Genomic DNA, 16,925 nt, shown 5'->3' with positions numbered 1-16,925 from the left:
TGCTTGGAGCCTTGTCAGAGTTCAAGACTGACAGGATGATGTGACCTGAGTAAAAGTAGCGGGCCAAGTAGACTTCCTCATAGTGAGATTGTGCTTCAGGCTGTGTGACTCCAGGGATGTGAGTTTGTCTGAGGGATGTTTGGTCAGCTGGGACTCATATCCAACAATAATGGTAGCTTAGTTGGTTTACAATTGGAAGTTGAAATTTCTTTACACAGCTTATACACTTGTTAAAATAATGGGCTTTGGAACCGATTCGCTAAAAGGCTTCAGGTTAGCTGGTGCCTGCATACAATGGCTCAAATATCCTGCCCATTCCATCGTGGAATGTATTTTTGAAGGGGTATGGCAGTGAGAAGTTGCGTAAGCCTACGGCCAGTTTATTAACTATTTCAAGCGGGGCATCATTAATTTGCCTCTTGCAGCCATTTGAGGCACTTTCTGTTGAACTTGAAAATATTAACTCCACTATCATTTTATTGATTCATTGCTTTTCATCAATAGTACTAATGATAGTGGTGGAATATGTTGTATTCATATTTATCTATCAATCAATCAATCATCATGCCATTTATAAAGCGCACTACATATCCGTGAGAGTCTCAAGGCGCTGGGGGGGAGGGTGCTGTTAGTGATCAAAGAGCCATGTCTTGAGGAGTCTTCTGAAGGCCGGCAGGTCATAGGTCTGCCGCAGGTTGGTGGGGAGGGTGTTCCAGGTCTTGGCGGCAAGGTGGGAGAAGGATCTGCCGCCGGCGGTAGTTTTTTGCATGCGGGGAAGAGTGGCAAGGGCAAGGCTGGCGTAGCGGAGCTGGCAGGTGGGGGAGTTGATGTTGAGTCATCGGTTCAGGTAAGCTGGACGGTCTTTTGGAGGGCTTTGTGTGCGTGGATGAGGCATTTGACGATTATCCTCTTGTTGATGGGGAGCCCAGGCAGGTCTCTCAGGTGGGGTGTGATGTGGCTTCGGAGGGGGATGTTGAGGATCAGAAGTGCAGATTCATTCTGGATGCGTTGCAATTGACTCAGGAGCTTGGCCGATGTTCCTGCATAGAGGGCGTTTCCGTAGTCCAGCCTACTGGTGATGAGGGCCTGGGTGTCTGTTCTTATCATCTCGGTGGGGATCCACTTGAAAATCCTGCGGAGCATTCGGAGGGTGTTGAAGCAGGATGAGGAGACGGCATTGACCTGTTTAGTCATGGAGAGGGTGGAGGCGAGGATTATCCCCAGGTTGCGTGCGTGGTCGGTGGGTGTTGGGGCTGTTCCTAGGGTTGATGGCCACCAGGAGTCGTCCCAGGCTGAGTGGGTGGAGTCGAGGATGAGGACCTCCGTTTTGTCCGAGTTCAGCTTCAGCTGGCTGTTCCTCATCCATTCGGCGACAGCCTTCATTCCTTCGTGGAGGTTGGTTTTGGTGGTGTGAGGGTCTTTAGTGAGTGAGATGATCAGCTGGGTGTCGTTGGCATAGGAGAGGATGTTAAGGTTGTGCTGTCGGGCGACGTGGGCGAGCGGTGCCATGTAGCTGTTGAACAGCGTCGGGCTGAGGGAGGAGCCCTGGGGTACGCCACAGATGATTTTGCTGGCAGTGGTGCGGAAGGGGGGAGGTGGACATTCTGGGTTCTGCCTGAGAGGAAGGATGTGGTCCAGTCCAGGGCCTTCTCGTGGATCCCGGCGTCGTATAGGCGTGTTCATAGTGTGTGGTGGCAGACTGTGTCGAAGGCGGCTGACAGGTCCAGGAGGATGAGGGCAGCTGTTTCTCTGTTGTCGAGCAGGGTCCTGATGTCATCGGAGGTGGCGAGGAGGGCGGTTTCGGTGCTGTGGTTGCTGCGGAACCCGGACTGGGACGGGTCCAGGATGCTGTTCTACTCGAGGAAATGGGTCAGCTGCTTGTTGACGATCTATCCTTGTTAGACCACATCACAAAGTCCCACAAGTGCAACTTATAAGGTGTTAAGCCATCAATGGTAACCCATTAACATTGTGTTGCTTACAAAACATATCATTACTTTTTAGGTTTGGCTAAGGACAGTGTATCCTGCTTCCAAGATGCCCGTCTCCTTAGCAATCGTAAATACAAGCATTGATCATTCTACAATGATCAATCACTGGTTGACCGTAACTGTCAATCATAAAGAAAACAATGTTTAGGAACTCCAGCAATGGCCATTTCATTGCTACAGTATGTATATATGTCCGCCTAGGGAGGTGTGCCTTTTGTATGTATGGGCAGGTGAGAGAGAATGGCTAGGACCAGGTCCGTATGACGTAAGTCCCACCCCTGTGAGGCTAGGCAACACTATTTATACTGTGCGAGTGAATGAATGCAGAGAGAGGGAGATATATTTAGAGATAGAGAAATAGAGAGCGAAAGAGATAGTGAGAGAGAGTGCAAAAATAATTTTGTAAACTCAGAAGAAATGGAGAAATGCATTGATTGCAGATGTGTTAGCTGTTTTCTTTTTGGTAGGTCCCCCTGAGCAAAAAGTATATAACCCTTCTTGTACAGTGCTTCAGGAATTAATCAGTTCAGCCAATAATAAATGTCCAGAATAGAATATCCGTGATTTTTTAATTCTTCTTCAGTTCTTTTCTTCATATGAACTCATGAGACAATATTCTTCACACAAATGGATCTTGTTTTTTAGATCTCAACACAACAGCCAACATGCATGTTTCGTCTTTGGCGCATCACCACCATAAAGACTTCCTCAGGGCTGTAAATACAAAATACAAACAAAACCAACATCAGATACCTCTCCACTCATGGTGGAAGCTAAGCCTAACCTCCACCAGGTGGAAAACCAGATATGAACCTTATATCCCTATAGGACCATTCTGCCGCACAGAGGTAGACCACAAAGAAGAACATAAGTAAAAGTGGAGTAACGAAAAAGGAGGTGTTAATAAAAGTGAAAAGTGAAATAATATAATTAGGATTAAAATCCTCTTATATAACAGCCACCAAGAGTGACCCAAAAATTCATCTGATAGGACATGCAATGCAGCGTGAATCCCAGCCAGTAAAGTAAAACTACTTATTTCGGAAACTCACCTAGAGCGACAATCTGTATATCAATAATTTCCTTTTAAATATTGAGGCGAGTAAGCACAACTATAAGTGAAAAACATAATAAATATTTGCAATACTTTAACCATATTTACAAGCAGATGACCAGCACTGAAAGGCCAAATAACATATCGATGACCCCTTACCTTAAACATAACTCAAAACGAAGCATATCATTAATTTCATCATCTGATTATCTTCACACGTAATAGTATTATTCTCCTGTGTGAGAAAAGTGACTTCTTAATATACAAACACAACTACCAAATATCATACTCAACACAATCAAAAACCTACGAATCCAGGTTACTACCATAAGAGGTAACAGTATCAATAGCTCCTATACAATATTAAAAACAAACTCGAACTCAGGTCTGTCGTAGCAGGCCAGTTAATGCCCTTTACATTTCAAGTTAGTAGCATACCATTTTAATTTACCGGATATGCACAGATTACGATGTCATGATATTATCCAAATTAAAATAATACCCTGCAAGAATCTCAACGTATGAAACCATAAGCTGAGGCCAGTACGATATTAATAGACGCTCTCCTCACCTTCAGTGTTCTACTGCCTCTCGCCCACGGAATCAGTAAATCATTCGGCGTGCAACCGTGCCGCCATGTTAAAAGCATAGGATTCGAAAACGGACTACTCCAATGCGGCGCTCCCGAATTTCACGGGCGCCATCTTGGAGTAGGTCCGTCATAATGTAAATAAGTGGAATAATATGTAAGCCAAATAACGTTATACTTAAAAACAATGGACTGTAACTAACCACAATAGCCAAATTATAGCATAGTGTGAGACTTAAGTGACATTTCACATTGCCCGCATGTCCCGCAGTGAATAAAAAATTAAAAAGTGAAAAACTATATATAAAAATGAAAGAAGAAAAAAGAAAAAAGAGAGAGAGAAGATCAGAAATTAGTTAATAATAAAACAAATATAGAGAATATACCGAAAATCCCAAAAACTACGTATAGAAAAAGGAAAATACTGTACATATTTACAATTTTAGTGTTGAAACCTTTAGACATGGGGACAGAGAAAGTTCAAAACCAGTTCGTTCATGCCCTCCAATATTACAAAATTTCAAAAAATCTCCAATAATGACCTTGACCCAAACAATGTATTGGGTAATTGCATGAGAATAATAATGCATACAAACAATCACTATTATTGTATCATGCAACCTAAATCATTCTAAAATTTACAGCATATAACAGCAGAGGCCAAATTAATGATGCTAAAAATTACAATTTAACATCCCAGAAATTATTGAAGTTCTGAATCAACATTTAACCCCAGCTCAAACAGTGTATTGGGGAACTGCATGAGAATAATAATACATTCAAACAATCACTATTGTTGTACCATGCAACCTGAATCATCTTAATATTTACAGCATATAACCGCAGAGGTCAAATCCATGATGCCAAAAAGTACAATTTAACATCCCAGAAAATATTGAAGTTCAGAATCAACATTTAACCCCAGCTCAACCGCACGTAATTTAAGGATCCATCTGGCCTCACATTGGCGTACCTTGAGTTCTCTATTACCACCTCGTTTGTCACCAAAGACATGTTCTATGCCATGAAAGGTAAACGATAAATGTCCCCTCTGACTTGGATAACTGTTAGCATGATTAGCCAATGGATATCTAAGATCTAATTTTTTCAGAGCCCTGAAATATTCTGCGATTCTGTCCTTAAGGCACCTGATTGTACTCCCTACATAGATCTTTTGGCACTTGCACCTGATAGCATACACAACATACTTAGTACTGCAATCAATATGTTGAAAGATCTTATATTTCGCAAGCCCATTATATTTGAATTCCTTGATACCATTTTCTGCAAATTTGCACACACTGCAGTGCCCACATTTAAATGAACCCATATTGTGAGCATGGAGCCATGAGGGTCCTTTGTTGACACTTTTGGGATAGCTGGGGCTAATCATGCTACGTATTGTTAAGCCCCTTCTATATGAGATACTTGGTTTGTTCTTCATATAGGTGTTTATGCTTGGGTCAGACTTCAACAAGTGCCAATGTTTATTTAGGATGTTATAGATTTTATGGGACCAGGGATAATAATTTGTTACCAATCTGATAATGTTAGTTTTTTTCTTCTCACCCTTTGGCCTCAATGTATCACCTCTTCTTAACTTCAACGATCTCTTCTTGGCTGCATAAATAGTATCTTTATGATAACCTCTCTCCTGGAAGCGTGCTTCCATATCCTCAATACAATTGTGGAAATCCTCGTCCCTACTGTTGTTTCTTCGAGCTCTAAACATTTCCCCATATGGGATGGCATCAATCTGTCCCTTGGGGTGAGCACTACTGCCATATAGTGTTGAGTTGCATGAGGTACTTTTTCTGTAAAGACGACTATTAATTGTACCATTGGCAATAAATAGCTCCGTGTCTAGAAAGACAACACTCTCCTTACTAGATGACATTGTGAATGACATGTTAAATTGATTGTTGTTCATATGGCCGACAAATTCATTAAGTTTCTCAGTATCACCTGTCCAAATAATTAAACAGTCATCAATGTATCTTCAGTAATATAGAATGTTCTCTTGCCATTTCGCACCCCCTGGGCCCCAGACATGCACCATCTCAAACCTCCCCATAAAGAGGCATGCCAGAGATGGCGCAAATCTGGAACCCATGGCTGTTTTGTTGACAAGCAGAAATCCTTAAAATATGAGCACATGCTATACAAATGCCTTCAGTGTTACTGCTAGAAAGAGGTTTGTTATGAATGGTTACTGTGAGCAGTTATATCATTGTGATTTAATGAGGAGCCCACATTAATTAAATGAGTTTTTGCACGAGAAAACTATCAGTATCATCTTCAATATAATGCCAACAGTTTATGAGTTTGAACAATGTTTCTTTTACTTAATGATTAACTTTGTTGTAATACAACAAATAGACGTTTCAGAAGCATGTTCAAGCTTTAGGCCTATCTTCAATGGGCAGTTTCTTTGCTGACTCATCAAAAGATCAGGCTTTTCCAGATCACTGCCATTCTCAAAGGCATTAGACCTCTCTCTGACCACCAAACTGGTTCTGGCCAGAGGATTAGAATCCTCGATCACAACCTGGGATTATCTCAAGACCACTGTTGAAAGTAACTTTGTTGCTGCTCCTCTGCTATATGAACTCTTTTTCCTTTGGTACATTACTTGAGAGATTGAGTAAAATCAGCAACCAGCATACCATCTAAGATAAGGTCTCTTCCTACCTCGATAAAAGCTCCTACGTTAACTCCTTACATCCTTTCACTTTGGTGCCTTTCATTTCTGTTGTTGATGTTTCACAGAATTTCATCATCACTGCTCACAACTCAGCTCTTTCCTGGCAATCATCAGATTGTTCATCGTTTCTTGCTATCACTCTGCTGACAACATATATATAATCTTGAAGCTAGTGAATTCCTAAGAGCTGGTCTCTTATATCGCCAAGCAGTGAACCATTGGATGCTAAGGAACGTTCTCAAGCTTAAATCATTCAAAACTGAGAATCTCACTTCTGTAGCATGAATCAAAGTGTCACCCACATTAATCTGTCTTCAAAAGCCAGGCCCTGACCTACCCCTCGAGATGAGGGAGGAACCTGGGAGGAATCGTATGTCCAGCCTCTCAAAAGAATCTCAGTTAAATCAAGTTATCGCGGGCACCATCTTCCCCATACAAACTCTATATTTCATTGAGAATTTACTTTATGGGTGCAGACACCCATAATGTCGGTTGTGTTATATAGAGATCATGTCACCGGACTGTGTGTGCCTTGACGCCCTTCTTTGTCTTCTCTGATTTACCAGTAAATCCAAAATATATCAACACTTATGCATGCACAACCATAACTCTGTTGCCATTCAAGCATTACACTGGCACTATGTGGCAAAAGGTTTGTCATTGAAGGCTCTCCTTATAACCCTTATCAACCAGGAGCTGGGAGTGTGGGAACCACCGGCCAGTCCTGAAGGGTGGAGCGCTTTTTTCACTTTCCGGGAAGGAGAGAGGGGATACGTCCTCCCAAACTAACTATACAATACTCACAGGTATCCGACCTAGTATCACAACATGTGATGTTATGTGAGAGTGGTCACCCTAACTAGACTCTGCATCAATGAATGTGGGAAAGGAAAAAAATAATTTTCTTTAAATAACCCTCACACACTCTAGTAGTGTTATGCTTCATCATCGGGTTCACCCTGCCTCCTAAAGGTCAGGGTGGGCTCAACTATCTTCCAAGGAGCTCTTAAAAAAAAGGAACTACGGGGCGTAACTATAGATTAAAAATCCTTCAAATGCTCAAAGGTATCCTTTTATTCATGGAGTGGTTTGGGGTCAATAAAACTAAAGAATATGGGGTATTTAGGTCGCATGACCCTTCAAGCCATCCAAGCCATCCTTCCAAGCCATCAATGGCACTAGGCCAATAATTCTTCAACTCAAACTTTACAACCACTGCCAAAGAGGAATAATAATAATAATAATAATAATCCTGAGCTTATAAAGCGCCTGGTTACACTTAGCCAGTGTGTCACCGCACTGTGCTGCTGAGGAACCCGTCCTGGCCTGTTCCTATGAGGTGCCCACTTCTGGGCACCCCAAGGTGAAGCCAGGCATCCTAGCGTTAGGGCTGGTGTGGAGATTAAGCAAGCTATTGCCCAGAGTTGCAGAGTGGGACCCCATAATTTAGAGTAGGCACCGAGGCAAGAGAATTATCGGGCCCGAGGACATTGAGCCCAAGACCCTGCCGCGATGGGAATTGAACCCTGGTCCCGGGCCAGACCTCTGCATCAGAGTCTGCCGCTCTAACCAGTGAGCCACACTTCTCCACAAGCACAAACACAGAGTTCACTCACGATTAGGTGTGACATTTTGAATATGGTACATATCTGCAAGCGTATCTCTGTTTGACTTGTCCCATTGTGAATCATTTAATGCTACTATACAGCTACAAATGTTCCAGTACCTCGTAACTGGAGTGGAGACTCTTCAAGGGGAGAGCCCTAACAGCGGATGTGCCACTCAGGATCCCAGCGCAAAGTGAGGCCCCCAATTATGTAGCAGCTAAAAACAAATGCAACCAACCAGTGCAGAAAATGTTTACCCGCTCCACTTTAGTCAATCCAAAAGGCTTCCTCTAACCTACAGCCCCTTTCGCAGCCCGATTCAGACCAGGCTCCGGTGACTCAAGCTTTTTTGGCCTCCATCTTTGACTCTCAAAAAAAAGATATCCAAGACTTCAAAAAGGGCTTCTCCCAGGGCATATGAGAACTACGACATGATCTGTCCTCATTGGAGAACGGGTTGCCACCCTTGAAGATTATGAAACCATGAGAGGCGATGAAGTGGAAATATTGCACTAAGAGAGCATCCACCTTAATGAATAACACGATGACCTCAAAGCCGATGTGGAGGATCTCGAAAGTGTTCCGGCCTCAAACAACATTCACCTCAGAGGGGTCCCCACTGGCGTGGAGGGCTCTGATGTCCGAGGAAATCCTTAGGCTCTATTTCACTCCATCCTGGACTGGGAAGACGATGCTGAATTATGGCTGGATAGAAGGCACAGGGCTGGTCAGCCTGGGGGACCTAATTCCAAACCTCCAGATATTCTAGCCTGTGTACATGACTTTCAAATCAAAGAGAACATCCTGCGGAAAGCAAGAGCCAAACACCCTATCCAGTTTTATGAATATACCATTGGACTTTTTCAAGATATCTCCCTTCTCACTCTCCACCGCCGCAGGAATTTTAAACCCATTACCGGCTATTTGCGCTCCAGGGAGGGGGCATCCTTTCAGACTGGACTTCTGATGGGAGGGTCAGCTTCCCCAACTCACATCACTCAAGGATACCTGGTGTGTTATCGACCTCTTGGAGGACCCCATCTCCACCCTACTTGTTGCTTTCCCCACAGTTCTCCACCCAGGTGCCAACATGGCAGAAGGCGGGCAAACGCAGGAAGCACCCGCATCCTAAGCTGGAGGAGAGGGCTCAGCAATGCCAAGCATTGCTGGCCAGTCTAGCCTTGGTTACCGGTGAGTCCACCTCACGAGACCTGCGGTCTCTATCTAGGCCACTCGCACCGGGCTGGGCCACCTTATATCTCTAAAGGTCTGCGGTGGCCAACGGCCAACTGTCAACATAAGATACTGAACAGATTCTTCAAGCCCCCCCCCCCCGGTCCAAGCCCAACATGCTAATTGCCATTGGCAATGGATGTTTCCAGTTCATAGTTTTGTTACTTCTGTTTCTAGGGGAGTTTCTTGTTTGTTTTCACTTCATCTCTCCACCTGGTCTGCTGTGGTGCCTCACTGCAAACTGCAGTGGAGGCCCTGCTTCATGCCTACTCATCCTGACTCGGATAGCCCACTATGCACCACCCCACCTTTCCTGGAACTTAAGGTGATGAGCCTCAATGTCAGAGGCCGCAACAATCCCATTAAACGAGTGGCTGTCCTTTCCCTTCTAAAGCAATCGGACAGTGACATATGCCTCTTACAAGAGTCCCATCTGCTCTCCAAAGATGTCCCTAGAATGCAATCTTGATGGTTCCCATGCCAGCTCTGGGCTACAGGCTCCATGAAATGGGGCAGGGTGGCAATTCTTTTATCAAGCACGTTTAAGGGTGAGATCTATCTAAGGTAGTCAACGTTAAAGGACGACTCATGGCCTACAGGTTTAGTGTAGGCCCTTTCCATTTTACGCTTGCCAACATTTATTTGGCCACCGAACACCAAGAGGCATTTCTAACTGACGTTCTTGCACCCGTACTCTGCTCCTCTGACGCTGCTCTTCTGGTTTCCTAACGACCGCATCCAAACAGGCCCCTGTATCCAACACATTCATTGCTCCCTGGTCCCTATCCAACTATGCTCCCCTGTCCCTAGTACTACACCACAAATCTAACTAGACCAGAACATCGTACTGGATTCTCAGGAACACCCTTCTCCAGTCTCAGTCCATCGTCGACTTGCTCCGTAAGGTTTGAGAGCTTTGAAGCTAGTAGTACGGGGGAACTCATAGCCATATCTACGGCAGACAATTGCATCCAGAAGGGGAAGTGGCAGAGCTTAGAACAGACAGTCTCAGAGCGTGAAGCTTTCCACAAGCGAACCAAGGTCCCATGGGTATGGAGAGAGTTGGAAATAGCATCTTTACTCCTCAAACGCTTAGACTTCGACAGAACAAAATATACAATGGTACGCTTGAAACTTAAGTTCTATCTAGGGAGCAATCGCTGTTTCTGAATGCTGGCACAGCACAAAAGGCCAACATCTATTCTGGATCAGTTCAGGTGATCCAACCGAGCACGATGACTGAAGCGTGTACTGATACACAAATAGCATCAGCGTTTCAAACTTTCTATGGCACTCTTTACGCAGCTATTGCGGGTTAGACTCCTTGAATTTCCTTGAAGCTGTCCCCCTAACATCCTTACCAACCGAGACTCTGAAGAACTGGAGAAACCCATTCGGATTGAGGAGGTGATCTCGGCCATAGCCCTCTTAAAATCTATGAAGTCCCCTGGGTCCGATTGCTTCTCACCAAAATTCTAAAAAATCATTTTTCCAGGAACTGGTGACATTGCTCACATGCCTTTACATCTCCTTTACCGACACTAGCTGCCCTACTGACTCTATGCTCAAAGCCGCAATTTCCATAATCTCTAAAAGTAGCCGGCTCTATGCAGGTCCTATAGACCCATCTCTCTACTGAATAGAGATGCAAAACTCTTCACTAGCATTCTGGCCCACCGCCTCAACACTCTAAGACCTGGCTGGATCAAACTGGACCAAGCAGGTTTCATTCCCACCCGCAAGTGCGGCGACAAAACCAAGCGCATCTTACGCTTAATGAATAAGACACTTAGGGGCAGATGTATCAAGATAGCTATTTGCGATTTCCAAATAGCGATTTTTAAGGAATCGCTATTTAGAAATCGCAAAATGGTATGTATGAAAAAAATCGCTATTTTTTAACAATTTCTTAATCTTCCTAATTTGCGAATTCGCAATTTGCGAATTCGCAATTAAGGATCCATTTCCTATTCATTCCTATGGGCCAGATGGCCCATAGGAATGATTGTGAAGTAATTCTCAAATTGCGAATTCGCAATATGCTAATCGCAATTTGAGAATTATTTCAAGGGTGCAGGGGTGTCTCAAAAACACCCTGTTGCACCCCTGAAATGTACATGTGTGTGCATATGGCGCACATACATGCCCTATGGGCATGTGTGTGCGTCACATGCCACCTTAAAAAATGACAAATTGTGCTTTTTTAAAAGAATTCACTAATTACCATCAACAACAAGTTGGTGGTAATTGGCGAATTCTTAACCAAAATTTGCATATTGAAATTGCTACATACATAGCATTTAAGGAATCGCAAAAATTGCGATTCCTTAAATGCTATGGCAAAATAAGGAATCGCAATTTATTGCGATTCCTTAAATTGCGATTTTTTGATACATTCAAAAACATGCAAAAAGGCCGTTTGCGATTCGAAAAGGCCGAAATTCGCTTTGCGAGTCGCAAAAGGCTTGATACATCTGCCCCTTAGTGCCAAATGTATCAAACAGTTTTGCCCATTTTGCATCTATTGGAAAACGCTTTAGAAAATATGGGACTTAGATCCCGGAGAGAGACTGTTCTTCTCGCCATCAAAACTGAAAAAGTGTTTGATAGAGTCTACTCAATTAATCAAATCAATCAGAACATTTGTAAAGTGCACTACTCACCCGTGGGAGTCTCAAGGCGCTGGGGGTGGGGCAGGCTGCTACTGCTCAAATAGGCAGGTCTTGAAGAGTCTTCGGAAGGTAAGCAGGTCCTGGGTCTGCCGTCGAAGGGTGGGGAGGGTGTTCCAGGTCTTGGCGGCGAGGTGGGAGAACGATCTGCCGGAGGTCGCTCTTCGGATGCGGGGGATGGTGGTGAGGGCGAGGTTGGTGAAGTGGAGCTGGCGGTTGGGGGTGTAGAAGCTGAGTCGTCTGTTAAGGTATGCTGGTCCTGTGTTGTGGAGTGCCCTGTGTGCGTGGTTGAGGAGCTTGAAGGTGATCCTCTTGTTGACGGGTGACGTAGAGGGCGTTTCTGTAGTCCAACCTGCTACTTACAAGACCGTTCTTCTTGTTTTGGTGGGGATCCACCTGTAGATCTTATGGAGTATGCGGAGGGTGTTGAAGCAGGAGGACGAGGCAGCGTTGACCTGCTTTGTCATAGAGAGGGTAGAGTCGAGGATGAACCCAGGTTGCGTGCGTGCTCGGTGGGTGTTGGAGCTGTTCCCATTGTGGCCTGCCACCAGGAGCCGTTCCAGGCCGAGGGGGTGGAGCCAAGGATGAGGACTTCTGTTTTGTCCGGGGTTAGTTGCAGTCGGTTGTTCTTTATCCACTCGGTGACGGCTTTCATTCCTTCGTGGAGGTCGATTTTGGTGGTGAGCGGGTCCTTGGTGAGGGAGAGGATCAGCTGGGTGTCGTCAGAGTAGGAGATGATGTTGAGGTTGTGCAGTTGGGCGACATGGGCGTGCGGTGCCATGGAGATGTTGAACAATGTCTTGCTGAGGGATGAGCCCTGGGGTACGCCGCAGATGATCTCGGTGGCTCAGGAGTGGAAAGGGGGGAGGCGGATGCTCTAGGTTCTGCCAGAGTGGAAGGAGGTGGTCCAGTCCAGAGTCTTGTCTCAGATCCCGGCGTCGTGGAAGCGTGTGTGTAGGGTGTGGTGGCAGACAGTGTTGAAGGCGGCTGACAGGTCCAGGAGGATGAGGGCTGCAGTTTCTCCACTGTCCAGCAGGGCCCTGATGTCATTGGTGGCAGCGATGAGGGCAGTTTCGGTGCTGTGGTTGCTGCGGAACCCGGACTGGAATGGGTCCAGGATGCTGTTCTCCTCGAGGTAGCGGGTCAGTTGTCTTTTGACGGTCTTCTCGATGACCTTCACTGGGAATGGGAGTAGGGAGATGGGCCGGAAGTTCTTGAGGTCCTTGGGGTCGGCCTTGGGTTTTTTGAGCAAGGTGTTGATCTATGGCATTATCTGTTTGAAAGCCTGGGGCGATTAAGCCGCCATACCCTACCTCGGTATTAAGCTGTCTCAATCTGTTCCTTAACCCATATCAATCAATCATGCAGCTCCTACCTCGCAATACACGTGGACCAAACCACCTGGAGCTGCCTCCTTCTATCATGACTGGGCAGACTATCAGCCATCAAAATGATAACGCTGCCATGCATTCTTTATCTCTTTCAGAACCTCTCATTGACCCCACCAAAGCACACCCTGAGTTCCCTATAACTAGAAATTGACAAATTTATTTGGGATGGGAAGCAATCCTCCCTCCACAAAAAAAACTACTATACCAACCTCCACAAGAAGGCAGAGTGGCAGTGCAATGGATAATGTGCTACTACCTGGCATCTCTGCTCTGCTTTCTAGTGGAATGGAGCCGAACGCATTCTGAAAAGCACTGGTACTTTATTGACCAAGATGTAGCGGGCTCCCACATATGCAAAGAATCTTGGCTTCCCCATAAGCACCTGGCATGGGGCCGCTGTTCCTCACTGGTGACTGAGGGGCATATTAGCAAGAACCTCCTTAAAATTATCGCTGTATTAGTGGCAGGAAACTGCCAATAAAACTGTGATAATTGTCTTGCTAATATACATTATAGAATTCCAATAGAAGCCAAGGTTAGATGTGCAGGACATCTAACCTGGACTTCTATTGGAATTCTATAATGCATATTAGCAAGTCCATTATCGCCATTTTAGCGGCAGTTTCCTGCCGCTAAAACGGCGATAATTTTAACGAGGTTCTTGCTAATATGCCCCAGAGTTTTTAGAGTATGAGATGCAGGAGCGATTAGGGCTGGCTTGACCACCTTCCCCTCCCCTCTAACCCCAATCCTTTCCAATCCGGATTTTACCCCAGGTATGCAACAGGATGGGCTCCGGCACTGGCAGGAGGGTGGTCGTAAATGCATAGGATGCCTGTTCAATACCCACGATATTATCCAATTTGAACAATTAAAATCTGGCTATGTGCTGGAAGAAGCAGACCGTAATTAATAATTCCTGGGGCAATACTGGGTGCAATACTGGGTGATGCAACCCAACATTAAAAGTGAAAAGTGGATACTCATTAAAAAAGACAACAAGCACCTCATTACAGAGCTCAATGCCCTACTGGATAAAGGGGTATCACCGACCAAATCCACAGGGCAGACTAGATGGGAGGCGGGACTTGTCAGAACTCCCTCTTCCAGGGAATGGGAAGACATCTACTATAGAGCCCAACATACAGCACACAACATGGCAAGCATCAAAACGTCATACAAGATAGCGTCATACTAGTACTTGACCCCAGTGATTCTTCAGGCATGGAATCCGGAACGCTCAGAGTGCTGGAGGAGGTGGGAGGGTACTGGCACTTTAATTCATCTTCTGTGGCATTGCTCGAAACTAACCACTTCTGGGATCACATACTAACTGGCATAGACCAAGCCTTTAACACCACAATCCTGAGGTTCCCGGACAACACCATACTGGGTTTCCTAATCCCTTGACTTTTGCTTCTTTCCATGAGAGGGAGGCAAATGGCCTTAGTTCTGGGACTAGCCCACCAGGTGATTCTCTCACTGTGGGGTAACAACAGGATCCCTGACTACATCACTTGGCTCCAGAAGTTGTGGCTTGTACTAGGAATGGAAAAACTGTCTCTAACTGTTGATCAGAAGCGCAACTCCTACCTCGAACTGCGGGCTTCATTTATTCACCTTCTTTCCTCCGAATTTCACAAACTGACATGCCCGACTTGCCTGAAGTTGGTTTGGCTGTCCCCTGAGGTCGTGCCCACAGATAGCTCGGCCCCAACCTGATGATGCTAACCACTATGCACACGAGTATATCCCTTGACAACATCGATATGCTACCACTATAGATCATTTAGCTACATCTTAGGAAGGAGCGTGAGGGGAGAGAGGTTGTTTGATTGAGGTGTTTCTGTTTTAATTCTAAAATGCCTAGCAACGCTGCTGGTCCCAGGTTTGGTGGAGAATAGCTCTGTTAACCAGGATATACCTCCCTCCTTTAACACTGCTTGCCCCCTGGGTTGTAGGTGACCAGATGTGTATGTTATGAATTGCTGTGGCCACAATGGACAGAATTGATCCATAAATTAAAATGTGCATTAATATTAGCAGTTCCGTTCTTCAGTTCACATGTGTATACTGAAATGGAGCTAATGCAATTGAACCAAAATCAGAAAATTTGTTCAAGTGTGACTTTCTGGCTTATGCTAATTAGGCCTCAGTTAGAAATTGATAGCATCTAGTGGATGTCATATCATGATATTAATTGTGTTTATATTCCTCGCTTGGCACTATGTGCAGCATGATGTTGATTGTTTATTTCTGAATGACACTGTTCTAGAAGAGCCTGCTAGACAAAACCCTTTTCCAGCGTCTTTCTCCCTGCACGCAGTATTGCATCCGTTCATTCTAGTTTACTGTTGTTTATGTAAGTAGGTTGTACTAACACCTACGGACAACATTAGGACAGAAGGGGCAAATCGATATTCATGTAGTGGGTTAGATCTAAGGTGATATGGTTATGTAACATTTTACAATTTGAAGCTGGGATTTGATGGAGCAACAATCATACCATGCTGACGTTACAGTTTCTAGTAATGTATATGCAAGAAAACTATATATATATATGAGCAAGGTGGTTGAATACCGCCGAAACACGGCTGGGCTGTAAAATGGAATAAAGCATCTTACTTTGGATTGATTCACGGCGTCAGCGCCTTCTTTGATACGAAGATTGGACTGGTACTTGATGTTTATATGTATATATGTACCTTTGAATTAGCAGGTGAGCCGGATCCTTTTCACCTCTAATGGTTGATTTCTTACTAATTTTGCTGCACATTTGAAACTTTGCAATTCTCCAATGTTTGCCTATTGTTAAATTATTCTGCATTTGATGGCCTAGATGGCAAATCTCATACTGTAATTTATTCAAATTATTACTGCATCTGAGTTTACGATTTTTTGTATTGTATTTTTTGTATTGTACTTTAACATTTTTGTAATAAACCATTCATGGTTTTCTAAATTCTAATCTCAATCTCCTTTTTGAGTCAGTTCTTTCTTATATACTGTTAGACCTGACACCTTTGGCGTGGTTTTTCCCCCCATCTTTTTGCCTCTGACTCATGTATTTTTGATGCTGTGCTGGATTTCGTTTTTGCTGGTTTAGATGTTTTGGACACTCTGCCACTGCTGATCAGTGCCAGAGTGTAAGTGCTCCCTCTGTAAAATTGTCATATTGATTGGGTATACCTGATTGGCATATTTGTATCACCATGAAGTCCCTAGTAAAGTGCACTGTGTGTGCCAGGGCTGGTGATGACAGATGCTACTACTGGGCCTGCAGCGCAGATTGCGCCACCCACATGAGTAGCCCTAAAATGGGGACTCAGGCCTGCCAGCGCAGGGCCTGTGTGCAGTCAGTGACTGCCATGTCCGCCTGGCCAGTGTCTCCACTGGCTGGGCCTAACCCTTCCCTGTCTGTGCACATCAGTCACCCGTATGGAAGGCTCAGGGCACCCCCCTGGGCAGGGTGCAGTGTAGGGGTCAGGTAGAGCATGTACTAGTGCAGGTCACATGCTCTGGTAGTGGGCAGCAGCCATTTTGTGCGCTCACTGCTGTAAGGCTATCTTGCTCCATAGAATAACATGGGGGAGGCTGGTCCCAATGGATACCAGCCTATCTTCTCATAGGAACAAGATGGGACATAAGTGAATGATATCCCTGAACTCATACTTTAATAACACATCT

Source organism: Lissotriton helveticus, chromosome 5_1, assembly GCF_964261635.1.
Source record: "Lissotriton helveticus chromosome 5_1, aLisHel1.1, whole genome shotgun sequence".
Classification (NCBI taxonomy): Eukaryota; Metazoa; Chordata; class Amphibia; order Caudata; family Salamandridae; genus Lissotriton; species Lissotriton helveticus.
Note: the sequence above shows the minus strand (reverse complement) of the source record.